This window comes from Telmatherina bonti (assembly GCF_933228915.1).
Source record: "Telmatherina bonti genome assembly, chromosome: 14".
NCBI classification, from domain to species: domain Eukaryota; kingdom Metazoa; phylum Chordata; class Actinopteri; order Atheriniformes; family Telmatherinidae; genus Telmatherina; species Telmatherina bonti.
In genome coordinates this window covers 22,292,506-22,300,685 of record NC_136612.1, presented here as the reverse complement: position 1 = coordinate 22,300,685, position 8,180 = coordinate 22,292,506, and positions in this window count along the sequence as shown.

Here is an 8,180-nt window from a genome sequence, read left to right as displayed (position 1 = left end):
GGTCAAGAGAAAGGGTATTTTTCTCTTCTGTAAAAGTCAGAAAGCTCAAATTAACTTTTTGCAAGAAACACACTCAACTTCCAATGATGAAAAATTTTGGAATAATCAATGGGGGGGACAAAATCTACTATAGTCACGGCACCTCAAAATCTGCTGGAGTAGCAATTTTACTGAATAATTGTACTGGATCAGTTACATCTATCAAAAAAGATGAATTTGGACACTGGATTGTTATAGTTATGAGCATTGATAATTCTCTCATGATTATTGCTAACATCTATGGTTACAATAATCCTCCACAAAATAAAGAACTGCTCTCTAAAGTGGCTGAAACTATTTTAGAGCTAAAAAACAAATACCCCACAGAGCTCATAATTACAGGAGGTGATTTTAATTGCGTGCCTGATGAGTGGTTAGATCGGTGGCCAAGTAAATATAGTCAAAATCACTATAATACACTAATTCAAACATTCTGCATTGATCTAAATCTAAGTGATATTTGGAGGGAAACCTATGGGGATACACAGCAATTCTCATGGTTTAAACCCAATGGAGCTGCTAAATCTAGAATTGATTTATGGTTGGTCAATAACAGTTTATGCAATATCATCTCAAAAGTAGCAATGGATTCAGCTCCATTGACAGATCATTCTCTTATTACACTAGAAATTAAACCTATAACCTCTGTTAAAAGAAATAAAGGATTCTGGAAATTGAATTCATCGCTACTGTTAGAGGATGATTTCTGCCAAACAGTGAGCGCAATGATTAAAAAAGCTAAAAATGACATAGACCTTGAAACTAATTGTAAAAAATGGGAGTTTTTGAAATATAAAATAAGGCAATATGCAATTAGTTACAGTAAAAAGCTTGCTGAAATAAAGAAAAAAAGAGAAAAAGAGTTAATCATCCAAATAAACAGCCTATGTAGTCTTACTAATCCATCAAATGACCAAAATCGATTACTTTTAGAATTTCAAAGTCAGTTAGATACGTTTTACCAAAATAAAGCAAAGGGAGCATTTATTAGATCTAAAGCCAAATGGATCGAAGAAGCTCGAAGAAAAGAATTCCTCATACTTTTATAAATTAGAAAAGGGCAGGCAAATGAAAAATGAAATTAAGTCACTACTGATTAATGGTAATGAATGCTCAGACTCTAAATTGATAGCTAAAGAAATCACCTTATTCTACACCTCTCTCTATAGATCTAGTTTCTCATCAACCGATTCTGAATTATTTTTTAATAAAATAAAAAATCATAACATCCCAAAAATAAGAAATGAAGCAGTCGAGCTTTGTGACTCTAATATTACTCTGAATGAATTGGATAAAGCTGTTCAAAAATTAAAACTAAACAAATCCCCAGGTTCTGACGGCCTGACTTCAAATTTCTATAAGCATTTTTGGACAGAATTAAGAGAAATGTTACTTGAAGTATTGAGGGAAGCAATTGAAAACCAAAACCTCCCACCGACAATGAAGCAGGGAGTAATAGTTCTTATCCCAAAACCGGGAAAGGATAAAAAACTTATAGACAATCTTAGACCTATTACACTCTTGAATAATGATTATAAAATTTTATCCCATGTATATGCTTCAAAGCTTAAAGCTACGCTCCCTGATGTCATTAATACGACTCAGACGGGATTCATGCAAAACAGATCTATACATGACAACATCCGCCTAGTGCTTGATTTACTAGACTATGAAGGTTTTACACGTGATAATGGCTTTATGCTTTTCTTAGATTTTAAAAAGGCATTTGACAACTTAGAACACTCTTTCTTAACAAAAGCTTTGCAAATTTTTGGGTTTGGGTCAAAGTTTATCAATGCAATGCAGGTATTTTACAAGGACAGAAATAGTTCTGTGTCATTATCCCATGGTAACACGAGTCGATTTAACTTAAACAAAGGTGTAATTCAAGGCTGCCCTTGCAGTCCAGGGCTTTTCATTTTAGCTGCTGAACTGCTGGCTATTCACCTTAAAAATATCCAGACTCTGAAAGGAATTGAAATTTTTGGTCAAGAACTCATAATAATAAGTCAGTATGCAGATGACACTACTCTTTTTCTTAAAGATGACAAGCAAATTACTATAGCTCTGCAGGCAATTGACACTTTCTCCAGAGCCTCTGGTTTATTTCTTAATTTAGATAAATGTGAACTTTTACCAATTAAACATTGTCCCCATAAATCCATACAAAATATTGCAGTCAAACAAAATGTCAAATATTTAGGAATTTATATAACTAAAAACTCTAAAGACAGACATTTAGAAAACTTAGAAAATAAACTGGTCAAATGTAAGAACATATATAATCTTTGGTTGCAAAGAGATCTTACAATTTTTGGTCGTATTTTACTCACCAAAGATGATGGTATCTCTAGAATTCTTCATCCTACATACTCTTTAGCTTTAGAGCCATCATTTACTAAAGCTGTAAATCAACTAAATTTTAATTTTATTTGGAATAACAAAACTCACTATTTAAAAAAAGCGGACTTGCTTCAAGATTATGAACATGGTGGACTTAAAGCTATTGATTATGAATGTATGAATGGCACAATAAAAAATAATTGGTTAAAATCATTTTTAAAAAATCCAGAAAACTTTTGGCATATATTTCCCAACAATATTTTTGCATCTTGTGGAGGTTTACAGTTTTTTATTAAAATGTGATTTTGAGGTACAAAAATTAAATATTAAACTGTCTAGTTTTCACCAGCAAGTACTTATTTACTGGAAGATGCTGTACAAACATAACTTCACCCCGCATACCACTTCGCTTTGGAACAACAGATACATTCTTTATATAAAAAAAGTCTTTATACTACAAGGACTGGATGGACAGAAATATTTGGTGTATTATGGACTTGTTGGACTCAAGTGGTAACATGCTTTCATATAATGACTTTAGCATGAAGTGGAACTTTTTCTGTCACCCAAAACAGTTTTTTTGTCTGGTTAATGCTATTCCAAAACCTTTCTTGCTATTAGCTAAAGAAGTGGTTATTCACTCCAACTCAATAAGCAGATTTCCAAATTTTTATATAGGTGATATACTTTTTTTGACAAAAAATGTAATAACAAGTTCATTAGACGAACACTAACAGATGAGCTTTATTCAAAACAGTACAGTAGAACCCAAGATCTTAAAGGTTAAAAAGTTAAAAACAGAATATTTAAAGTATCCTATACTTCCAAAATCCAGGGAAATTCATTTTAAAATTATAAACAACATATATCCTTCAAGTGAATTTTTAAGGCTAAGATTTAATTTCGATAGAAATGAATGTAGTTTTTGTAAAAATGAAGGAGTGGAAACCACATGTCATATTTTTAATGATTGTCAATGTGTTCGAAGCTTTTGGTCCCAGATACAGCTGTGGTTGGAGAGAAAGGATATACCAATTAAATTAGAATCACATGTAGATATTTTATATGGAATGGTTTTGGAAAACAAATCTGTCAACTTGCTGGTGAATGTTATCCTTATATTAGCAAAACATTACATACATAACTCAACAATTTTCAAATCCCCACCTGCATTTAAAGGTTTTATTAATCAGTTTAAAATATATTATAAATCTGTAAAACTTATTAAATCAAAGAATGCAATAGAGCTCCTAAATCAAATACAAAATTACAATTTAACTGACCCTTGACCTGGAAGTATGAGATGTATTTTACTTTGTTTTCCTTTTATTTATTTTATTTTTATTTCTCTTATTGACTCAAATTGTATGTTTACTTTTCTACTCAATCGAATGGACGCAATGTGTTTTTTTTTTTTGTTAGTTTTTTTTTTTTTTTTAACTGTTATGTGCCTAACAGTTTGTATTGAAAATTTATCAATCAAAAAAAAAAAAAAAAACCATGGTGACCGACAGTCAGTAAACTGCCCATTCACGATAGCTTTAGCATAAATATCAGGTGTGCACCCATAATAACATGCTGACTGCAGCTTGAATGTCGGGAATGCAGCTGCTACCCCATACTGCGCGTGTGTTGCTGGTGGCGTACTGGTCCTTGTGACAACAGCCCGGTAGGTACAGGTGTGTGTGTGCGCATCAGTGTATGTGGTGTCTTTATGAGTTAAAGTTAAAAAGTCGGTAAATAAGTGACAAAAACAAAGTGTACCTTTTTTGCTGTTTTTTTTTTCAACAGGATAAAGGTATGTTTAGGTCAGAACCTGATAATGAGGTAAAAAAAACTATGTTTTATTTACTCCTCTGACTTAAGTGTAGTTACCAGAGAGCTCATGATCGTGGTATGTCATGAAGTAAACAAGTGCTTATAAGTGCATGAATGAATGACATTTTTAGGGTGTTTTTAGGGTCCCAAGTGATGATTGACTGATGAAGGTCATAAAGTTTCAAATGTTACAGTAAATTTAAGGTCAGTGTGCTCAGATGAACACACATGCAAACAGCCAAACGGCCACGAGATGCATATAGCAACAGTGAGTCAACAAAAAACAATGGATCTAATTAAACTGCAATCAAATACATCACGTTCCCTCACAGAAATAAAAGTTAAGAACCAAAAACGGTGGCTTCAAGCAAGCTCATGGTGGCTTCAAGCAAATAAAATCACGTGAAGCTTTTCAGAGGTGGAAACGGGAAGACAGAGCCATGACATTCAAGCAGCCTGAGATTAACTTAGATTTTTATTTTATTAATTTAGTCATTCTCTAAATCACTGCTTAATCCATTTCAGAGTTACGGTGGGCTGGAGCCAATCTCAGCAATTAGCAGACAAAAGGCAGTATAGATTATGTTAATAATTTATACGACTGAGTTTACATTTCATTCATAAGTCAGATATCAAATTTAGTTTTATTATTAATAAATAAACATGCAGATACATTTACAGAAAATAACAGAAACAGAATGATTAAATGAGAAATTTTTATTTATGTAGACTTCACTTCTGCAACTTTTGGGGATGAGTAACTATAATTAATTGCTTTTTGGGTAATGTGCCTAACACTAGTTTATTGCATTTTATTTTTTCATTTTATATTATTAGACATATTTTACTCTTTAGTGCAAAGATGCCCTGCTAAGAGAAGCACATTAAGCAAAAATAGAAAGATCTGTGTGAAGTAGATTGTTAAAAGCTGTTTAATAGGTGCTAGCAAAATATACACAAACACAGTATGAATCCTCATGTAGTATCCATAGTATCTCCTGTCATGTCATCTCCTGGAACTGTTAGCAGGTTTTGCATGTTGCCATGTGGACATATTATACGAATGTGATATTGTTCCTTGTTCCGTTGAATGTCACTATTATTGTAGTTTGCAGCTGCAGTGGTGTTGTGGATGGTGCTCTGCAAACCAGAGTATCCAAGCTGCTTCATTTGTTAGAAGAGAATTTTATGTCAAAACAGTTCAATATTGGGCTTGTTAGTATAGTTTTTTCTTTTACTCATTTTCCCCTCTCTTCAGTTTGCATCTGGTTTGTAATTGTGATGTTCATGTCAAAATAAAATGTATCTGTATCTCAGTAGATGATAGTAAATTGTGTTATATACATTTTTTTTATGTTGGTCCCTTACAGGCTTTTTAAACAACCACAATGTGCTTTGCTAATTTTAGAATATGACTGTAAATAGATAACTATTTATAAAAAATAAAAAGTGATTACTCTGTTAAACATGTGTGGAACCGGGCCGTTTGGACAGGAAATGCAGCACTTACTTCAGGAAACTGTTGAGCTTTGTGTTGTCCTTTTCACGTAGTCTTATGTAAACTGCCTCCATTATAGTCTTTACATTAGACAGTATCAGTGCATCTGTGAATATAAAAGTAAAATTAAAAAAAAAACACATTTGTAGACAAGATAATTTTGTGTATTGACATAATCCAGCTTTTCAAAGAGGTTCCATTGGAATGTTAGGTGTAACAAACATGCAAGCTGTTGACTGATGCTGGAATAAGACATTGTCATCCAAACAGCTTTTTCTCTTCTTCTTTCTTCTGTGGTCAAGTTGAAGAGACTGAAGTCTCTACTATTGTTTATTAATTTAAATCTAAAAAAAAAAAAAATTCAAAGGAGTACCTGATGCCTCACACTGTCGTTTCATTGGCGATTGCCATCTGCTGGTGTCTTCCTGACAATCCCGCTTTCTTTTTTCTTGTCCAAAGAGAAATAACACAGTTGTATTTTTATCTCACAATTTTAAAGTTATGAGTGAAATAAGATTATGTATAAGAAATCATATATTTGGTATCTTACCATTATTCCTCGTGGATGGCCCAGCCTAAAGATCAACATAAATATCTGACTCTTGAAGAATATTTCATCATCCAGTCTTTTTTTTTTTGTTTGTTTTAATATTCACAACATGATGTCTACACAGTTAGTTGAGTTTATGTTCTGATCCTATTTACATATCTAAGTTAATCCAGTTAATGTGGACCGGATGGGGGGGGAACAAACTTAAAAGTGACCATATTCACCATCCTTGTTGCTCTATCAACAACAGTCGAGTAAGATTGTTCCTCAGCAAAATACGTGTATATGTTGTGAATATGTGTTTGAAAAATGAGGCCTGTTTATTCATTTAATATCTATTAATCAATCTTTACCTCAGCCATGTCAGTTGCTTCGTCACGAACCTGAGGATGCTGGAGATAAAATACTTTCTTAGCCCATGATATATTTTTAGCAAACACTTGAATTATAATGAAGAATTTTGTAATTATATCATTATATTATAAATCAAATATCATGTTTTATTATTGTGAAAAGATGTTAAACTTACTGGAACAGAAAAATCCCCTGTGTCCTCATTTGCGTTTTGTTCTCCCTGCTCTCAGGAAAATAGTAAAAGAAAACAGTGAAGAAGAAACTTCTATGTACTATATTCTGTTTGCCAGTCAGATATTGTCATATTTAATGCCATCAAAATTCAACCAGAAATTCTCCAGAAGTTGCAGGAATCTACACATATGAGATTTATAAGTCAAATGTAAAATATGCATAAATAATTTAATGTTTCACGTTATTACCTTCAACAGTTTCATGTTCTTCTTGAATCTGGCTCTTGGTCCTACTATTGGGATTAAAGATTTGATATCTTCATCTTCAAGATCATAAAGACTATCCTTGTCAATGCCTTGTTCTGAAATTATATTTTTTTAAAAATGTTATTGAGTTTTGACTTGCGGTAATATAACCTGATATTCATCAGATAAGAGTGGCAAAACTCCAGGCACACATACTGACTTCTGTTGCTTAACAAATAAATGAAAACATGCAGGAACAGCAGGGATAGGTCGGTAGTTTTTATCTCAAAACTAAGCACCACAACAAAGGTCAGAGTTGCAAAGCAGAACAATGACACATTTGATAGTGTTTACTTGAAGATGTAATGTGAGGTCACATGATGCCTTCCAGGAGGACTGTACAAATATTGTGTAGTGTATTTACTTAAAGAATGAATTATTATAATTTACCTTTAAATGTTTCAATCAAATCACGTAAACCCCACTGGTTTAGTTTGTCACGAACAAAATCATCCATTGTTAAGAACTGAAAGATAAATTAAAATGCAAATAATTACGACAGTTTAACATTTGAGATGAGCTCTGTTCACTCTCAGTGTAGTCATATTATCTGAACAACTTTATATTTCTGAATTGCAAATTAAAATTTGAAATGACTCACCTATTTGAAGTGATTTTCTTGTCAAAGAAGAAATTTGGTTCGGGAGGTTTGAAGTCAGCTGGGAGGCATGAAGCTTTAATGGGAAGACAAAGAGCAGCCTAAATAAGAGCAGAACAGATGGGAGTGGTTACATGAAGTCCCACATTGGAATTTTCCTCGACATGTGTTCATACTTATTTATGCCCACCTCTTAGCAGCAAACTTTTCTCATGAAAAATCAGTTCAGAGGCAGTTTTTGATATGAGCTTGTGGGCAAGCGGCGCCCCCGGTATAACCTGTTTAAGGGCTCAGAAGTGGAGAAAGTAACATCTGTGACATGGCCCACGATTTTCATCTGTGTTTATTTGAACTTATCATAAAAGTCAACATAATACCATCCACCAAAACCATCAAACATACATCAGGAATACATTGAGGTGATAAAAAAGACTAAATTGAAATGGGACATTTTCCGGGACACAAAGAAAGTCAGGATGAACACTGATGTTACGAGATAAA